Source organism: Aphidius gifuensis, linkage group LG6 (genome assembly GCF_014905175.1).
Source record: "Aphidius gifuensis isolate YNYX2018 linkage group LG6, ASM1490517v1, whole genome shotgun sequence".
Lineage (NCBI taxonomy): Eukaryota > Metazoa > Arthropoda > Insecta > Hymenoptera > Braconidae > Aphidius > Aphidius gifuensis.
In genome coordinates, this window is record NC_057793.1 from 15,285,123 (window position 1) to 15,304,729 (window position 19,607).

The 19,607-nt window shown below is 28.1% G+C and overlaps 1 protein-coding gene across 8 annotated transcripts in view; it reads right to left on the reverse strand.

Annotated features, from left to right (window-relative positions):
- LOC122859542 (glutamate receptor ionotropic, NMDA 2B) overlaps nt 1-19,295 on the reverse strand; it is a 414,324-nt gene extending 395,029 nt beyond the window's left edge. For 7 of the 8 annotated variants that reach the window (XR_006374357.1, XM_044163202.1, XM_044163197.1 and 4 more), the window contains exon 1: nt 18,790-19,293. The gene's annotated coding sequence lies outside the window, so the exon portion shown is untranslated. Of the gene's footprint in view, nt 1-18,789 lie in introns of all 8 variants that reach the window. The other variant, XM_044163195.1, reaches the window with a different exon arrangement.
- Between the last annotated feature and the right edge of the window lie 312 nt (nt 19,296-19,607).

The following is a 19,607-nucleotide window of genomic DNA, read 5'->3' on the forward strand; positions in this document are numbered from 1 at the left end:
AGTGAGTGACAGAACATCATTATAAAGTGTCGAAGATCTTCAAGCTTCGTTAAAAGAAAATTTAACAGTAAGTTCATTTAATAATTTGTCGAATGATACAACAAAAACAATTGATATGAGAACGTTTACGAGACCGAAAAAAAATGAAAGAATTAGTTTGGAATTAATAATGGAAATAACATCACCAAGTAATAATGTTTGGAAATAAAATTATCAACAAGAATCATCAATAAAAATAAATAATGAAAATGATAATAAAAGTCAAAAAGACAAAGAACATGTGTCAGCAATGTTGAGACCATCCGTCTCAGGCACGTTATAAATATTATCGTCATTATCAAATGGTCAAGGAAGCCTTGTTGCATTTTTAAATATGTCACAATCATATGGTATTAATTCTTTTATCAATTTAACACTTAATTCTAACGATGCAACAATTATGAACACATCGAGACCATTTTTTTTTTAGATACATCAACAACAGATTTTGGTAACATTGATGAAAACAAAATTAACAATCATAAATTTTAACTGAATCCATGATGCAAATCAGTATGTTTACTGATGTTTCTGGAAGTAATCTATCTTCAAAAGATTACGTAGATGATTTGAATAAGGGTCCGGATACAATAACCGGCCGCATGCTCGAAGCCCAAGAAAACAGGACGTTGCTCTGGGTAAAAAATCAAACATGAAAAATTAAAAAAAATAAACACCATTATTTGTAGAATTAAAAAATACATATTTTCCTCCAAATAAATTTATTGTTATGATCATTAGTTAGCAAGTTTATAATTAAAAACGAAATTATTTTTGAAGTGAAACTTCTATACGGAGGGTAGCGATAACATTTAAAGCCCCGCTAGCGTTACGCTGACTGTCACACTTTCGGTCATACACTCAGTCACACAATGCTGCGTTACTACTCCGGAAGCAGTTTCCCTTGCCCCGCCCGAGTAGAAATTTCAGTCCGATTCGGATCCAGGTCGGATACGGTTTACCTGATTACATATCCGGCCAGCCTGATCCGATTCGGACTGAAAATGTAACGCCGGCTAGGGTCCGGATCGAATCCGGTGAACCAGATCCGGTTACAATAAGGACACCGTGGCTAAATCGGATACCAAATTATGTATCCGAAATTACATTTAAATCGGATCCGATTTTACATCCAAATCGGATCCGAATTTATATTTGAACCGGATCCGAATTTTGTTTTAAAAAAATTTTGATTTAAAAAACAAAAATATATTTGCTTTTTTCAATTATTTTTTTTAACAATCATTTATTAACAATATTTTTATCTTAGAAAATTCAACCTAAACTAAACTAAAATTCCGGTTTTTGCGGGGATCGATCTTTGGGCTATTCTGTTCGAAGTCAGCAACTCTATCCTATTGACCACGACAGCGTACATGGAATCGATGAAATCAAAAGTCCTTTACAAGTGGAGAAAGTTATTTCGAAATTATAATAGAAAAACTTGATATGATTAATACTATATATATGCAACAATGTATTTATTATTATCAAAAAATAAAATGACATTCTGAAATTAATTTTTTTTTTTTTTTTTTAAATACTTCTCAGTTGGATCCGTTTCAAATCAGGTAAACCGGATCCGGCTCACCTTAGCCAAGCCTGACCGAATCCGGAGGTTAACTTTGAAAAAAAAAACAAACTTCAATTAAAGTCTGGCAATTTGGATCCGATTCGGATCAGCATAGAGTAAGGAAAACCGGATCCGGTTAGCCTTAGCCAAACCTGACTGAACCCGGAGGTTAACTTTGAAAAAAAAAAGAAGTCCGATTTAAGTCCGGCAACCTGGATCCGATTCGGATCAGGAAATAGTAAGGAAAACCGGATCCGGTTAGCCTTAGGCAAACTTGACTGAACCCGGAGATAACTTTGAAAAAAAAAATAAAGTCCGATTAAAGTCCGGCAACCTGGATCCGATTCGGATCAGGATAGAGTGAGGAAAATCGGATCCGGTTAGCCTTAGCCAAACCTGACTTAACCTGGAGATAACTTTGAAAAAAAAATAAAGTCCGATTAAAGTCCAGCAATCTTGATCCGATTCGGATCAGGAAGGAGTAAGGAAAGCCGGATCTGGTTAGCCTTACCTATTACCTTAGCCATACTGGATCCGATTCGGATCAGGAACCGGCCAAGCCGGATTTAATTTCCACTTGCGCGCGCGTACTCGCAAAATGTTAATTTTTTTTTTTGAATATACCTTGAAAATTTGACTGTAGCTTTATAATAATCTAGCGATGCCAACAGCGATATTGAAAAAATTATTCATTGATATTGTTCAATTTTATTCAATTATTGTTGTATGTCGACGGAAAAATTCAATTTGTCTAACTTTAAACAAAAAAAAGAGTCAGAGAAATTTGAAAATTGAGTAACTTGTCAGTAACAATACTATGTAGCAGTATATCAGGAAGTTTTCTACAAATTGTCAGGTATTATCATTAATTATTTACTGAGTTATTAATTAAACAACAAATAGCTCGTCTACCACTTGTATTTTTATGAATATACAAATGCGCGAGCATACACGCTTACGGGAGAGTGGGTAACGATCAAGCATATATAGCTTTAAGCTACAACCAGGGAAAAATTCGAGACATCTGGCGGATGTTTGCTGAAAACACTATAGATTCATGAGTGCGACAAGAACGAGAGATTAGAAAAGGAATACTGTTTTTCACTCCCACTCATGTATTTAGCAAAGACAAAAATTTATTATCCTCTATTAATTAAAATTGAGTATTATAGCCGATATTAAATTTAGGTGAAGTTTTTTCGTCTTTTTTTCTAGTTTTATCCTTCAGTTTTTGGTAAATATGACATTATTTTTTCAAGTATTTCGATGGGGTATTATGTAAAACCGGACATCGTTTTCCATAAGAGCCTATGTTTAACCTCGAAAAAAAGGACCATCTTTAACAGTTAATTAATCAAAAAAACATCTTATAACAAAAAATCTGATAAAAGAAAAAGGTGTATCGTTATTTCAATTATCTACTCTTTAAAATTCGTGAAATCGTCATTATTTTTAATTTTCCCTGGTTGTGCCTTAACGGCGGCTTGCAATTTGTTGTTAGAGTAATAACTTAGTAAATCATTAACAAAAATACCTGAAAATTTGAATAAAACTTCTTGATATATCCGACTCTTTTTTCATTCAAAGTTAGACAAATTGAATTTTTCCTCAACATTAAATAATCATATGATAAATATTAAACAATATGAATAAATGAGTTTTTCCTCACGGAGGCATTTTTTTTACTACTTTTCCACGCGTTTGCGGTGGTAAAGTGAACTATTATCTCACTCTCCGCTCCACACGTCTTTTTCACTTTACCGTGCGTAACTTTCATTTTACCGGAAGCATAACTTTCATTTTACCGTAAAAATCATTTTACCGGAAATTTCGGTTAAAGTGAAAAAAACGTGTGGAGCGGAGAGTAAGATAATAATTCACTTTACCACAACAAACGCGTTCAAAAAAGTAGAAAAAAAATGCCCACGTGAGGAAGAATATATGTGAGATTAGAGGGTTAAGCAGAATTTTATCAAACACTGCGAGTGATAAAACCCTACTTTACCCCCTAGTATCACAATATACTATTTTGATTATACTGTTGCAATCAGTAGCTTATAATGAACCTATAGTCAAAATTTCAGATCGATTTATAACTTTTTAAAAAAGTTGTCTCGAGTTATATGATTAAAAAGAAGTAATTTAAGAAAAAAAAATTCGTTTTTATTTTTTATCCTGTAAACTAATTATCATAAAAAAAAATTTATGTGGAGAAAAATATGTATTTTTCAATTTTATCGATGACTGTATATTTTTTTTTTTTATTTTCCAGTTTTAATTTTTCTTATTTTCCACCCACAGCAACATAGAATTTTCTTGTCTTCGAGCGCTCGACGTGTTATTGCACCCGGACCCTCGATTCTTGAACAGGCAGCTTGATCAAGTCTCGATCCATTTTTGGGTTACGTAATTTTGAATTCATTCATGGGAAATTTTCGCGTTACGTTTTGATTAACTCTTGATCAAAGAAATGTTTGAGATATTTTCAAAAAATCTTTACAATTGATGGAATTTCATACTTTTCTTTTAAACTTCAAAATCATTTTCAGAAATTGCGCTTTTCTTGAAATTCTTATAAAACCTTACCGCACTCTGACAAACATTATAAAACCAAAATCAGATCAAAGCATTATGGCTGCCAAGCAGTGTTGGGTTTGTATAATACCGCGGTAATTTGCAATTCTCACACAATTCCGACACAATCCCAACAGACGTACGCGACAGTATATTTTTATATTTTGTATTTAATATGAAAAAAAGCATTTTATTAATAAAAATTTTTGTTTAATATTAAAGTTATAATATTTTAATACATGTAGGCATATTATTTTTTTTTTCTTTGAATAAATTTTGACAAAAAAAATAATTGGAAACATGGGAAACCAAATACATGGTTTTATTACAAATTACATTCGAGTTACAAAAATACCAAATACGTGGGAAACTGATTAAATGTATTAGTTTTGAAAAAAAAGTATTTAAATAAAAACCTTTCTTAACCTCATAAAAAAACCAAAAAATGATAATTTTCTAATAGAATAATTTTAAAAAAATCTAATATGCCTATAATTATTAAAAGATTATAATTTTATTATTAAACAAAAATTTTTGCAAATCGCAAATTCTCACAGACGATTCCAATTATTCTTTTTATCAAAATTTATTCAAAAAAAAAAAATCTAATATGCCTAAAATTATTAAAATATTATAACTTTAATATTGAACAAAAATTTTTATTAATAAAATACTCTTTTTTTATATTAAATACAAAATAAAAATATACTGTCGTACGTCTGTCGGATTTGTGTCGGAATTGTGTGAGAATTGTAAAATCTCACAGTCGTGTACAGATGATTCTGACAGCTAACCTCACTTTTAATATTAATACATAAACAGAATGGAGTTTTTTCAATAAAAAAATTATTTTAAAAAAATTCTAATGTGTTTTAAATTATAAAAATATTATTTAGAAATTTTTAGACATAATATTTTATTTTTTAAATGCTTCTTACTATTTATTCTTGTGACTTAGAAATTCTTATAGTCGTGTGTCGGTTTTGTGTCGTTTTTGTATGAGATCAGTGCACAATCCGACTATCGGCATTTTCGCTAGGGTATTCAAATTAATAAAAAGCTATGGGAAAAATGGTAGCTAAGGAAAGGATGTTAATTACTTTGGCTGAATTAATTCTTTAGAAATTAACAGGGAAGCTACATCCGTTTCTTAGCCATTTGTCAATAGCTTATTATCTGTTCAAATAAATTGAAATACATTACTGTTGTTGTTTTTATAATCAAATATTGTTCATATTATTTGTTTATTCTGTAATACATCTATTAATATATCAACAAAAAATTTGACATTCGAGAGTTTTATGCTGGTATGGTAGACAATTTTGATGCCATAGGGGGCGTTCCTGAGTTTCATTCTTTCATACCGGTATGAAAGTATTAAACCCAAAAATCGACCATTTACACAACACTGCTGCCAAATCCAGAGCAATTCACAACCTTATAAAATAAAAATTGAGCAATAATAGTAGAATGGTGTAAAAGAACCTTTATTTATATAATATACAGTATTCAATATCGCATCGTTGGTGCTACAGTATTTAATATCGCAGCGATGGTGCGCGCGCCATATGCCGTTGGGATATAGGCGCGAATCCTACTCATCAGGAGTGCTAATGTGTGCTAATATACAACATACACATGCTTACTGATAAACGTAACCTTTTGTTTATACACTTTTTTGTCTTTATCGTGCCCTTGTTTCTTGTGCCTTTTGGAATATATTATTTGATTGATGTGAAAAATATTCTGTCTTCTGATCATCTTATAAATTAATTGAATCTTTTTAATAAAAATAAAAACAGATTTTTGAGATGTATACCTTTTTTTTAAACTTTAAAATCATTTTTAGAAATTGCGTTTTTCTTGAAGATTATTTAAAACTTTACTGCACTCTGACAAATATTATTATAAAAACCAAAGATCAAAGCAATATGGTTTCCAAGTCCAGAGCAATTTGACAACATTATAAAATGAAATTGTGCAAGGTAGTAGTAGATAGAGTGAAACCTTTATATTTACCACAGTATCAATATCGCATCGATGGCGCAAATTAAATAATGATACTTTTAAGCTATGTTCCCAAGTCATGTTATTGTTTATTTTTTTCCATTAAGTTTAATGTTTTTTTACATCATGTGTAAACAAAAATATAAAATATTTTATTTACGAAAGGATTTATTTTCGATTATCTAAATCAGCTGCCAAACATCGGTCTATAGAGCAAAAAGCTAACATATTTAGATGGTGAAAAACTATATATGTCAGTATAGTATTCAATATTGCATCGATGGCGCGAATCAAATAATGATACTTCAACCTATGTTCCCAAGTCTCATGTTGTTATTGTTTATTTTTCTTTCCGTCAAGTTTAATGAGTTTTTTTTTTTACAGGATATGTAAATAGAAATATAAAATATTTTTATTTACGAAATTATTTACGAAAGGATTTATTTTTCAATATTAAAATCAGCTGCTAAAAGCATCTGTCTATAGAGCAAAAAAACTAACATATTTAGATGGTGTAAAAAATCCTTTATATATGTCAGTATAGTATTTAATATCGCATCGATGGTGCGTGCGCCATATGTTGTTGGGATATAGGCGCGAATCCCAGGTCTGTAAAGTTAGCACATACATTTATAGCACAATCAAACCAGACTATAAAAAACAAAAAAAAACGCACAAAAATTGCGGATTCCGCACAAAAAACGCATATAATTCGCACGTAACTCCTGATACAGTCCGGTTTGATTGTGCTAACTTCACATACCTGCATGCTAATTATGCTAATATATACAACATACACATGTTTCCTGATGAACGTAACCTTTTTTTTATATATCTTTTCGTATTTATTGTGCTTTTGGGAATATATATATATTATTATGTTATTATATAAAAAATATTCATAATTATATATTTATTTGATTTGAATTTGGATATTAATTGTCAAGGTAATTAATATTATAATAATACAATAAATAAATAATATCAATATAGATTGATGCATATAGTAATTAAGTAAATTTTATAAATTTGTATTGTGTGCAATTGTGTGATATTTTGGTGACAATTTATTTACATTTACAAATGAAAAACAATAGAAGAAAAGAATGAAATTAAATGTAACCAGTGCAATAAAATTTTTAGTGGAAAAAGAAGTCTTCAGCTTATACAAGTTGAATTCATAAAATTGAGCTGGTTAAGACAATAACTGAAAACGAAACTTGTGTATACTGTGATGAAGAATATGCAAATAAAACAAACTTGGATTATCACTATTCACATTGTCATCAAGTCTCAGATTATCAAACTATAAATTGTCCATTCGTAGGTTGTGATGAATCTGTGAATATAGAAGTATACTTATTTAAAACTGAGAAAACACATTTGAAACAAGCATCATTATCCAGTGAAGATGGAAAAATTCGCTTTTCTTAATGATGATAGTGATTACAATGTTATTTGTTCATTTATTCATTTAATTAATAATAATTAGTGTGATATTTTCTAATATGAATTATATTTATTCATTGTAAAATATATTATTTATACAGATTTCATGGATTGGAAGGGTAGAGTTAAAACTAAAAAGGCTGCACCTTTATAATAAAAGATACAAAGAGCAGAGTTTTGGTAATTCCAACACCAAAAGACAATACATCTGCAACTGCAACTTTAAAAAATTCAAAACCACTGTATGTCCATCTATGATGGATGTTACAGGTGTTAAAGATCCTGACAATAATAATCAAAGTAAGGGTGCGAACTCACGACAAGCTAAAATTTCCGCTTATAAACATGGCAGCTATAAAAATAACCAAAAAGTAATTAAATTCACTAAATTATCACTGAATTAACTACTATTTACTGAATTAACTGCAAATCCGTGGTGTCTCTCCGACTGCAACAAGCTTAAAGCTTGCTAAATAAGTCGCGATAAGGTAAATTTAGTTACTTTTGGTGACTAATATATTACAGCGGAAATTTTACTTCATTCACACTAAATGATGTCAAGTATTGGTTATTTGATTGTAGAAAACCCTTAATTTTCGAAAAACTGTTTTGAAATATTTCCATGTTAAATAAAGTGTATTTTATATTTTGTTATTTTTGGCTTTTAATATTTTTATTATTGTTTTATCAATTATCGATATTTTATATATTTTTCTATTGTTGTCAAGTGTATTCAATTTTAGAGCTGTGTGTTCACACGCAAGTTTTCGCTGCAATGCTATGCTTCATGAATGAGTGCCCTCATCGGTAAGTTTTCTCGCTCACTGACGAATCGAGTCTTCGGTCTCTACGACTTCACAGCTCTATGGTGTTATTCATTTTTCATTTGCAATCTACAATTGTAGCTACGAACAAAAGTATTTAGTAATATATTAAACCATTTATATTAAAGTTCTATATATATTTTACTTATCGTTATCGATAATTCGCAAATATTATCTATTTATCATATAATATTGTTGATATCAATTTCGGTTATATTTCTATTATTAATTTATTATATTATAGTCAAATTATTTGATATCAAAATTCACATACAGTTGTTTTGAAATATTTCTTTTCATGTTGTACATTTATATTCATGAATATTGTTTTTATCGTAATTTTCTTATTGTTGTGTTTATTAGTTGTTTATTCATTATTATTGTCTATTTTTTAATATTTTCTATTGTTGTCAACGCTAAATTCAATTTTAGAAATGCTATTGTGTGTTCAAATGTTAATCAAGTTTTTCTTCTTCAAACATGCATTTATAGCTAATTTAATATTACAAATAAATGCATACGTCATTCTAAACTTATTAATTATTCTGCTCAATAATTAATAATTCCACGAGGTCTTACATACTTCACTGCTGTCATGGTTTTTATTAAGAATAATTATTTGAAAATATTGAAGGCCTAAATTTAACGAAATTGCATTAATTTTAAGTCTCACATGTACATTTAATATGGTAAAACGATTTTAATTGCAAAATTTATGTCAACAACTATTCAAAAAAATATACCCGTGATATGATATCATTTTGGTCAAATACATAATATAGATAGAAAATACTAACTCATGGTATAAATATAAAATATGTCTGTTTCCTCATCAGCTTAAAATTTCAATTTGCATTCTTACAAAATATGCAAAGTTAGTTGATTGGTACATGTGTCGGTTGTTTTAGATCAACGAAAATTCTAAGAAAGATTGAATCCTCAAAATTAATGATATCATTGTTTAAGTCTCCTCTACATCAATAAATTTAAATGGTCAAGTAAAATGATAATTGCTTAATCAAAGGAATACCCACTTCAAAATTCACATTTGTGGTTCTACCAAGAAGACTGAAGAAGAGTCAACTCCGTACATTGGAAATGGGACAAAATATGTCCTGTACCTCAAGCTTCTCAATTTTAATTTGGCGCTGATTGGGTTCTACATATTAAGTTAGTTATTTTGTCAGTTATTTCCGAAATACGGGTGGATAAAATTGATAATTTGTTCGTTGCTAGCAAAACTGGTGAAGTAATGCAAAAATGCTTATATTTTTTCACAAAATTAAATAGTACCAAGTAATTTTATATACTTCTTAATATTATAGTTTTTCTATCGAATGATTGAAGGACTTTACAAAAGATGTGATATCTAAACAAAATCACAGTTTTTACAAGGCGTCAAGTATTCGAAATCCCATAGTTATGATTATAGTTATTTTTATATTGATATTTATTAATTTTTTAGATATAAAAAGATATAATACCAAAATAAGTCAATAAGGAAATATTTAACGCATATAATTAAGTCTTAATCTTTGACAAAATTTTATACTTGACCGCGCCCGGTTCTTCCCAAATAAAATTTAAAGACTTTCACACCAATGGAGATCTACTGAAATTTAGTAGTCGTTCTACATAAATGTATGCGCAGTCACAACCTCGCGACTTTATTATAGTAGTTTTATATACAAGAGACAAGAATAGAGCGTGACAAGTGTGATTTTTTTGAAAATCTATGAAAAGTATTTGAATTATATTAAATTAATGTCTTAGAGCTCAAACGCACGACAAGCTAACTTTTGCTTGTAAACATGGCTGACGTAATTCTGAGTGATCTAAGCATGCGCAACACGTAAAATTACTAGAAAAACCACGATGGCTGGGGACATATTACTAGTTTTATGGGAATTAGGACGGCCATGTTTACAAGTTCGACACAACCCAACTTGTTGCGCGTGCTCAGTGCGCTTTACAAGCAAACGTTAGCTTGTCGTGAGTTAAAGCTCTAACTTGTTACACATGCTAGTGCGCTTTACAACCGAAACAAGGCTTATCGTGAGTTTAAACCCTCAGCTTATTAGCATTGTAACTGAATTCAACTATATTTTTTGCTGATATTTGGGAAAATTGCATAGTGGACACCACCTTTTACACTGTAAAATATATATTCGGCGCTCGTGTCATATTGTGTCATACGTATTCATTATTGAATTGTTGATTGACGAAAAAAGTATATATATTTTTTTTTAATTATGCCGGCAAGTTAACAAGATTGTACGCTGCCAGTCCTAAGCCTAGATAAAATGTGAAGGGTATATATATATAATAAAGGATAATTGGAAAATACCATTAACTCTGTTGTCGAGACGTGTGTAGGCTTTAAATTTTATTTGGGAAGAACCGGGCGCGGTCAAGTATAAAATTTTGTCAAAGATTAAGACTTAATTATATGCGTTAAATATTTCCTTCTTGACTTATTTTGGTATTATATCTTTTTGTATCTAAAAAATTAATAAATATCAATATAAAATAAAATTACTATAATCACATAATTAGTGGGGATTTCGAATACTTGACGCTCCTTTTTGTAAAAAAAACTGTGTTTCTTTTTTTGTTTAGATTTTTTTTTTTCTAAATCATAGATATGATGTAAAAGATTCTACTTGACAATCTTTGGTTCAACTGGAATGCGAGTAAATGTCACAGTATTGATACGACTTAAAAAAAAATAAATTGGTGTTCAACAATGATGATTTCATTGTCTATAATAGTGGTGTGCGATATTTCAAAAAAATATCGATATTCAAAATATCGGCTACCTTGTTTTGAATATCGGCGAATCGATATATCGGCCAAAATAGTAGTCGATACTGAAATATCGGCTAAATTTTATTTATTGTTATTATTATTTCTAAAGGTTCATTTATTCTTTCATTTATAGTTTTTTATTTTTATTTGTTTATAGTTATTTATGTTTTTTTTATTGCATAAAATTTTAATCGCCAAGTATTGCACATCTCTAGTCCATAATAAAAATGAACTCATTTGATCTTCTACTATATCAATTTATGGAGAAAAATCTGACATTGAAATAGAAGTAATAACAATCAAACCAAGTGGTCAAGTCATTTTTGATGTGTAAACATCTTTAGGCGTGGGTTGAGTATAGACTAAAAAGAAAAAACATAAAATTCAGACGTCATATCCGGTCACGTATCTGGGCAAGAATCCATTTTCTGTCAGTCTACATTGCGCCTTGCAGTGCCATGGTAATCGGTCGGTAACCGTCACCATCAGGCATTCTGTAGTATAGATGGATTCAAATGCGAGTATTTATATATTTATTCATTTATTTATATATATATATGGGTTATTCCATGTCAACTTACAGGGTTTTTTCCCTCACCCTCACGGATTTGATAACGAATATTTTTTTTGGGTTAGTCATCGACTCAGATGTACCTCTGTTTTTTTTTTTTTATTTTTACCATTATTAACCGCCGAGCCAGAATAAAAAAACACCTCCTTCACAAGAGTAAACTACGATTTCGCCATTTTTTTAAAATCTGATTTTTTTACTGTAAGTAGTAGAGCACAAGATTAGCTTAATTTCCAAATTTCATCATGGGATAACGATGGGTTCATTATAAAAAATTTTTTTTTCCATGACAAAATCAGACAAGAACATATGCCCAAACAACAGGTTTTTTTTTTGTTTCTTATAGGAAATTTCCTCACGATTACAGGAAAAAATACGAAAAAAATTCCCACGCATGCGCAAAGTCGTAAAAATCAAGTTCAATTATCGAAAAAACGGCTATTTATCGGTTATATATCGTACAGCTGATTGAACAATTGATTCTGAAATTCAATAATAGTGATCGATGAAACTCGTCAAGGAAAAAAAAATGTCATAATAAAAATTTCGATATCTTGAATAGTTTTCGAAGTAAGGATATTTTTTCAAAACATGTATACGATTTACTTAGCCGTTAGATTTTCTAAATTATAGCTAAACAATCAATATTTATTCGAGATGTCAAATTTTTATTATGACATTATTTTTTCCTCGACGAGTTTTATCGATCACTATTATTGAATTTTAGAATCAATCGTTATTTTAATAGCTGTACGATATATAACCGATAAATAGCCGTTTTTTCGATAATTCAACTCGATTTTTAACCACCTTGCGCATGCGTGGGAATTTTTTCGTATTTTTCCCGTAATTTTGAGGAAATTTTCTATAAGAAACAAAAAAAAAAAGCCTGTTGTTTGGGATATGATCTTGCCTGATTTTCATATAATGAACCCATCGTTATCCCATGATGAAATTGAAATTAACAAACTACTTACAGTAGAAAAATGGCGAAATTGTAGTTTACTCTTGTGAAGGAGGTGTTTTTTTATTCTAGCTCGGCGGTTAATGATGTTAAAAATAAAAAAAAATCAAAGGTACATCTGAGTCGATGACTAACTTAAAAAAAATATTTGTTTTCGAATCTAAGAGGGTGAGGGAAAAAACCCCGTGAGTTGACATGGAATGCTCCATATATATATATATATATATATATATGCCGTTGTATATATTAATAGACAAGTATTTTATTTGTATGTATTGGTTATGCTTGCATTTGTTAGGTGGAGCAAAGTTCATATTGTACATATATAAATATGCATATGTAAGTATTTTTCATTTACAAGATTGATATACCTATTACTATTGTTTATATAAAATAATATTTCCAAAACTTAAAACAAAATATTGAATTATTATACAATAATGATTTATTTATAATATTGACTAATTTCATGTTTTAAAAAAAAAGAAATAGACATTGATGTGTTAGTTTGAAAAAGAAAATTAATATTGTAATTGTACGATAATTTTACAATATAATTTATTTATACTTTTTTAACCAAGGTAAAGGAAAAATGGTATACTTGATAAATATATATATTTATAATTATAAAGTTTCTTATAGTCCTTATATGAAAAGGACAGACATCATCGGACATTTGATTGGTCATTGTTTTTCTCTCACTTACTTTCATATGAATTTCTTTCTGTTTGGGTTTTTGGATTATTTTTTATTTAATTCGTTATAAACAAAAAAACAAAAAAAAAAAAGAGTAAGTGAGTCGTAGTTGGTTTTTTGTTGCTAACGAAATAAATCAAATAAACAAAAAGATCTTCGAAAGATTAAATCGGTAACATATACGAGCGCATGATAAAATGGTTATTGTTTATTATTGTTATAAACAAATTCATCAGAAGAAATTCACGAACAAATATATTTTACTTTTTCAAAATGTCCTTGGTTCAATGGATTTTCCAGAAATACTGTGCAACGAATATTTATTGTAAAAACAAATTGTTCCAACTTTTAAAAAATTTTAACTTCATAATGTTCCACTGGTCTTTTTATTTTCAATATTTTTTTTTACAATAAATATTTCTTGCACAGTATTTCTGAAATATCCGTTCAATAAAGGACACTTTGAAGAACTAAAATATATTTTTTTGTGAATTTTTACTGACGCATTTTTTTATAACAATAATAAACAATAAACATTTTAGAAATTATGGATACAGGTGCGTGTATTAAAAAAGATACTTTTTAGTTAAAAAAATAATTTTTGATTTAAACTAAAAAGTACTTTTTTAATAAGTATAATATATTACGTATGAGAAAACACAATGATATTCAAAGTTTCAATATCGATATTTTTAGGATTTAACTATATATTATATTTCATCTGTCGATATTTATTGATTTTAAATTATTCAAGTTCGTTTAACATACTAAATGCGAAATAGTGTTTGTAAAATATAGTTTGGGAACTTAACTATCGAGTTGCTGTAATGTATGTTGCACAGCGTATAAAAGTGAAGACGTATTAATATGAATAAAAATAAAAAAATATTAATAAAACAAATACAAATCTATCATATCGACACTTTCGGAGGATATTATCATATCCCAGACAACATGTTTCTTTATTCAGTTTTTATAGAAAATTTTCTCACGATTACGGGAAAAATACGGAAAAAATTCCTACACATGAGCAAAGTGGTTAAAAATGGAGTTCAAGTATGAAAAAAACGGTTATTTATCGGTTATATATCGTATAGTGAGAAAAATAACGATTAATTCTAAAAGTTATTAATATAAACCAATAAAGCTCATCAAGGAGAAAAAAATGTTTCGATGAAAATTTAGATAATAATTTATAAATTTCAATTTATATATTTTTTTTGCAAATATAATAATGGCAGTCGATGAAACTCTTCCAGTAAAAAAGAAAGTTAAAGTAAAAATTTCGATATATTAATTTTTTTTTTTTTTTTTTTTTAAACCGCTAGATTTTTAACTGAGCCACTAGATTTTTTACATAGCCGCTAGACTCTTAACTTAGTTTCAGTTATAGCCAAATATATTTTTATCAACCTAATTTTTCCCTCAGCTACATTTTTTCCTTAGCTAGATTTTTTCCTTAGCTGAATTTTTCCATAGCTATATTTTTTACTTAATCTTAATTATAGCTAAACGAACAATACTTACATATTTTTACCACCCAAAATATTTTACTGAGCTACATATTTTCCTTAGCTCTATTATATAAACAACTACAAAGCAAATCACCACCAATAGAAAACTATCGATAACTCGAAAAATATTTGGAATATATTGAAAAATTTTATTTGACCTTTTTTTTCTACTTGATGAGTTTTATCAATCGTCATTATAAAATTAGGAAAAAAAATCGATATATCGAAATTGTAAAATCATTTACTATTAAAAATTACTGAAAAACAATAACTGTATAAAAATAGAAAAAAATAAAATAAAAACAAACAATATTTTTCTAATTCAATGAAAAAAAAAAAATTGTGTGTGTTAGCAGTACGCGCGAGGGAAGTGAAACTTCTTTCGCAGTTCGTCAAGATATTCGTAACGATTTTAATAATATTGACAATCAATTAATAAATGATGATATTATTGATGATATTAATAATATTGATAATGTTTATAGTGTAGGGGTCTTCGATTCTCGGCGATTTTTTAAGTACTCGAGTACTGGATCGATTCATATCGAGTACAAGTATCCGATTCTTTTCAGAGCCGATTAATCGATTCACGATTCTTTTTCACCGAATATCGCCAAAAGAATCGGTCTTGTTTTTCTCCCTTACAAAGCGCGTTGTTCTAGGTTTTATAAACCTAGGCCATCATTTGTATTTATTTTAAACTCTTTTTTAATATAAAATAAAAAAAGAAAAAAAATTAGAAAGGAAAAACAAAGTTCGTTGACACTTGATGATTGGGGATTGGCTTTTGACAGTTCTCATATAAATAATAAATAATAAATATTAATATAAATATGAATATTAATTTAATATTTAATGAATAATAATAATATTTAATTATTTATTATTAATGATTATAATATTCTCTTTTTTAACATCATATTTTCCATTCAATTTCATTCGTTTTTTTTTCTATAAATATTGTGTATACATAAAAAATAATGTATGATTAAAAAAATTAATAAAAAAATAATTATAAAAACACGATTTTTTAATCGATTCTTGAAGATCGATTCCTTTTCTAGGAATCGAAGAACCCTATTATAGTATAAATGATGATATCAATATGATATTTAGAATAATAATATCGATCATATTGCGATAATATCCAAACTATAAATATTGATAATATTATCAATATTATATCGTTATTGATATTATTATTATTATTAATACCATTGATATTATTAAAATTATTATCAATATTATTATTATTCATATAATTATCGTTATTATTATTATGATTTATACTATGAATATATATAAATGATAATAATAACAATAATTTCAATAATATTATCAATTATTAACAATCTTATTGATATTAATACCAATATCTATAATAATAATATTTGAAATATGAATATTAATAATTACTAATATTTATATTTGAATATTATTAACAGTACTATTATTAGTTTTATTATTATTATTAATATATATGGATATTAATAATATTAATATCAATGATTTTATTATTATCGATGATATATTATTAAAATTATTATTGTTATTATTATGCATACCATAAATTAATATATATTAATAATATTAATAATAATAATATTATTAATAACAATTATTTCAATAATATTATACAGAATAAAATGTCAATAATAATTTTAATAACATTATAAATTAGGAATAGGATTTAGGAATTAGGAATGACTATAGTCATAATATAAATGATATTAATTATATTAATAATAACATTTATAATAATAATATTCGAAATATGAATACTAATAATTATTAATATTTATACTTGAATATTAATGTCAGTAATCAGTATTGATCTTATCATTATCAATATTATATCGATATTATTATTATTATTAATATGATTCATAACATTGATATTATTACTAATATTATATTGATATTATTAATATCGATGATATTATTGAAATTATTGTTGTTATTTTTATTTATACTATCGTTATATAGATATCAATAATATCATTATAAATAATAATAATTTCAATAATATCATGAAGAATAATAATATCAATTTAATAATAGTAATAATATCATTGGTATTCATTATATCCATAATAATAATATCAATAACATAAATATACTAATAATAATTTTCAATTGAGTATATGTATTTATTTATAATTTTTTAATTCATTATTTTCATAAGCGCTGCGAACCGATCAGCTACACTATTGTATGCAACGCACACACACATTCATTCAAAGCATATCTCTTTTCTCGCTCGTAGCCACTCACTCACTCACTCTTATTAGTTATATGGGCAAATGCTTGCTCGGTCCGAGCGTTACATGGCCGACACACTGATTTTTTTTTCACTACCCTGCGGAAAGAAGTTTCACTTCAAAATTTGTTTGAATGTGTGTTTATTATTATTTTGTTTAATTACAACAACACGCCGAAAATGTTTACACATAATAAACCCGCAAGTCTAGATGGCTCACAAAATTTTTTTAATAGTATCGTTGATATGTTGGTGGACCTAACTAGATGGTTTATCAGTGAAAGAAGAGTAGCATAACCGAATCTGGAGACTCAAGGTTTCATCACAGGTTGTTTCAACACTTAACTTTCATACTGTCATACTTTTTCATCTTTTGTTTGCAGGTTATGAACGACAAACGTTCATAAGTTATTCCAACAATTCAATCTTTGAACACGATAAGATACATAGAAATGACCGAACTAAAGTATCTGGAAACAAAAAGTAAGTTTTATATTCTAGATATAATAAAAGAATAATTTTATTCAATTAGTCAAGTCCTCGAAATTCCAGAACTAATCTGAGCACCTAAGCACCATTATGTTTAGTACTTTATTAAACACTATATACGTTAATGAAAAACAAGAATTTAAAAGAATGAAGAATTATAATCATCATAATGCAAAATATTGCGACTCAATTATTGAAGCCAGACCCTTGCGATGACGAATAATAAAAATGATTCACGTAAATAGCTAGGTAAATTTAACCAGTCCTTCGACTATAAATTCAACGGTCGAAAACCCTGGAACGAGTTCAAGGAACTATCGCCGGATTAAGTTAGACACGCCCTCGACCTTGAAAAATCGATGAGAGTATTGGAAAACATGAGAAAATACGAGTCAAAATTTTATCCTTGAGAAAATTGCAATAAACTTTTAGTCATGAAAAAAAAAAAGTGAAAACTTTGAATTCGTTGACCATAAATCTTCAATTGAATTTGAGAATAACAATAACAATAAAAATTGAATGATAGGGACGTGAGGATCATAGACCAGCCAGAATTGAAATTTTTGTAGTTAGAGAAAAAACAATAGATTGACTCTAAAATTACACTGTTTAATGAAATATTAAGCATTACAAGAAACACTTTGAGTAAGTGCTAGCCACGACCTTAACAGACAATGAATAAATTGATTATATGAATTCTTTCAATATACGACAATTAAATTACAAAAAATACCGCGCGATAAGATCTGTAGTTTCATAAACGGTTGAAAACGTAAAATTTTTTGAGACTTTACAGTGAAGGTCGTAATTGTGGTGAGCCGTAAAATGATAAAAGAATATCAGTAAAATGAACGTTTTTCTTACACTGGTGTTATCTTAGTGTTATAATAAATTTTGTCACTTTCATTCTGTCACGCATATTCAGATAAACAGAGATGTACTACAAAATGATTTGTACATATTTACTTGAGCAACTATGCTAACATAGTTATATTAACGGTCTGAATGACTCATCTCTTACCATACATCTGCTAAAATAACTCGTCAGACACTGGTCTAAAAATTACTGGTTTGAACAAAACTGAGTATTTTTATTCTTTCACATAAAGAACGGACGAATACAAATCGTTGCTAAGAGTGAATTCACGTGAATTATCACAAAACTAACTTCTTTTGTGTAAGCGCAAAACTTAATTTATATCACTAGTTAATGAGAATTAACAATTTGATTTCAGAAGAATATTTTTTGCGACGTCACTATAAATTATGAACGAACTAACATACAAGCTGTTTTTGAAATCTTGAATAATCCAAGAAATATAGGTTCACATAAGCTATTGAGCTTGTTTTTTTGTAAATCGAGAATTGAATTAAAATATAAGTAAAGGTGCAAATAATGTACTATTTCAGATTTTAATATGTCATTAATAGTTAATTTAATATAATTGTGTGCAGATAGCACGGTCCACGTACAAAATCGAACTTCGAAGGCTAAGCCTTGTCTCCATGGCTGCGCCACCACAACCTTTATTCACATCACATACCGTCATCCTTTAAACGCAAGCGTAGCAAATAATAATAATAATATGTGAGTTTAAGCTCATTGTGATAAACCTGAGGAGCTCTTTGAATATCTTGAGATCATGGCTCACATCCAAGGCAAGGTGGTTAAAATAGTGATTTTTAGAAAATAATTTAAGAAAAGTAATAAGAATAAGGAATAAAAATTCGACATGCGAGGACTGAAAAAACACATCTTCTTCAGCCTTCCAAAAGTTATAAAGATAGAAAAACATACTGGCAAAACAGTTAAAATATAAACAGTTTCTTAAAACATAA